Below are 2,662 nucleotides of genomic sequence, written 5' to 3'. Positions count from 1 at the left end.
AGATTTGTACCAAGTAGATGTCACTTGGTATGCAAACGAGTGCAGACTGGAATGTCCAAAATGTGTAATTTGGCAAACTCATTCTCACAAACTATAAGGACTTACGCCCGTCCGATTCGTGACCACATGGCATCGGCCACCCAAATCGGTATAATGACGAAAGAGCGTGAATGTAGCCCGATTCCATTTGAAAATGTTGCTAGACCAGTTCCCTCGCGACGTCGATACATTCAGGCACAGGTTCAGCAGCCCCAAGTTTATGACAGAGAACCTATGGTGATGGTGGAGGCTTCAAAGATAATGGATTGGGATTTAACAGGTGCACCATTGCAGACATCACATCACGAAAACCTTTATATCGAGCCCATTAGGAAGAACCTGCCGAAACTGGACTGCAGTAGTTTTTTTGGCGATCCTCTTACACCACCATACACCAATGTTATGCATTGCAGTCCCGACCTAGATCGCATAGCGAGAAAAGCAGTCTTCTCCGTCAATTCACACATAGGGGTACATCCAAGAAACGGTCGCTTTGAAACCCGTCAGCGGCGACGCAAAACGATGCTGCGCACAGCGTCTACTCCAGAGACAGTGTCTCCCATTGAGGTGCGAGCTTCTCCCGGTTTGTATCATATAGCCTCAAGTCCAAATGCCGTCACTCAGCCAGTAGATAGATGTGTTGCTCGTCTCCAGACAAGAAGTCTTCCAAATCTGCTAGAAGGTGAAAGTCAAATTGAGACCCAATCTACATATGTGCCTCCTATAAGGGTGAAATCAACATGCAGTACGTGCAAGGATGCAGCATATAGATCACGCTACGCCACGTTGCAGGCCGTTTCGGGCCCTGCAGCGCCAAGAAGGACTGTTCGCCTTCAATCCAACACTCTTCCGAACGGCATAGACAGGGAAGTTCAAATAGGGCATGCAGTGGATTTGGGTGAAACGCAAACGTCAGAATTGGTTTTCTCTAAAAGATTGCCAAATGAAAAAGTTATTGGAAGCTGCTGTGCGAACGCTCAGTACGTACGACGGACTCACAGTCAGCCCAATGTTGTTGATAGTTATTTGCGAACAAGTCGTCGGTCCGTTGGTAGATCTTTTGTAGAAACATACACCTCCGAGATCCCAGTTCGCCAGTATTCAGTGCAAACATGCAAAAGAGTTCCTGATGTGGCGATTGCTGAGGTTTCACAACACACAGCACATATGCCTGACGTTGGAATTGCTGAGGTCCAAATCCACCCAGTTATCCATTGGGACAATAAAAAAGTACAAGTTCATGTTGATGTTAGTAACCCTGTGCGTCGAGTTTGCGTGGAAACGCCTTCTATAGTTCGGTATGATGTGAGCTGTGATGCCATGATCAAGCCTGCGCGGGCATCCAAGAAAGCACAGGTAGAATTGTTCGAAGAGCCAATTATTCCTGAACGGTTAAAGGAGCCAAACGTTTATGCAGAGGCTCCAGTGCCTAAAATCACCTCAAATGTAGCCATTCAGATGAGCGAATCCATGGAAGCTGTAACAACACAATCGGCCCCTCAAATGCATGAGAAGAAATTGCAATGTGACCCTCCACTTCCATGTGCTGTTGTCAGCTGTCAACAAAGTCCGCAAACAAGTAACAAGAAATTACAGGTTAGCGTGCAAATACCGACTGGTATGCGACTTGGTGGTGCTGAGGTTTCACCCGTGTCGAAAACTACGTACGGAAAGAAACTTCAAGTGGATTTGTCAGCAGCACTATCAACCAGGCAAATACAAACAATTTCAGAACCAGAGCCAGAACCCATTTTAATGGCGCCTCCGACCCTTCAGTACTCGGCGCCACCAACTGCGTTTGAAGATTTCAGCTGTGATGCACCTGAACCAATTGAAGTCCTTAGTAAGTCAACCCAATCGGATACAATCCATGTACCCCAAACACTGGGAAAGAGGCTCCAGGTTAGCATGAACGAGCCTCTTGAAAGCTCTGTGTGTCAATCGTTGATGCTTGGTGTCGATTCATTTACCCAGTTTGAGCCTGAGCCTTTGGCAGTAGGCGTTTCGCAGTCAGTAAGGGAAGAACCTGAACCAATAATCCTCAAACCACCCACACCCACTCCATTTGTCATGGCAGCTCCACCACCATCCGGTATAGATGACGGCTGCGACCCAATCCACGTAGCGACCATAGAGTCCTCCTCCCAAGCCGAGAAGATGGAGACATGGGGAAAGAAATTGCAGGTTAATCCTAAGCCGTATTCGACCTCTATTTTGAATACACGATATGACTTACCCACAATGCATTCCGTTTCAACGCAAGTTGAATCTATACAAACGGTAGGAAAAGATGTGCAAATAAAACCGGATCCATTAGCACTGTGTAAGGCGCAATCCATATGGATAGAGCAGCCACCGATTACGCTTCAACGGGACCTCACTCCGGTTTATTCTGCACCACCAAAGGAAACCAAGGATTTCTCCTGCGATGCACCTCTGCCACCACAAACACTGGGGAAGAAACTGCAGGTTTCTCCGATACCACTAATCTGCACCGTTTCCCAGACTGCCTATATCGAGCCGAAACCAGCGCCTCTTGAAAGTTCAGTCACACAATGTAGGGAGGTGAAGAACATGAGCGAAGGACTTCAGGTATCTCCTCAACCGCTGGAAATAGGATGTT

Source organism: Echinococcus granulosus, assembly GCF_000524195.1.
Source record: "Echinococcus granulosus chromosome Unknown EG_S00019, whole genome shotgun sequence".
NCBI classification, from domain to species: Eukaryota; Metazoa; Platyhelminthes; class Cestoda; order Cyclophyllidea; family Taeniidae; genus Echinococcus; species Echinococcus granulosus.
The sequence above is the reverse complement of the archived record's forward strand: the minus strand, read 5'-3'. Positions refer to the sequence as shown.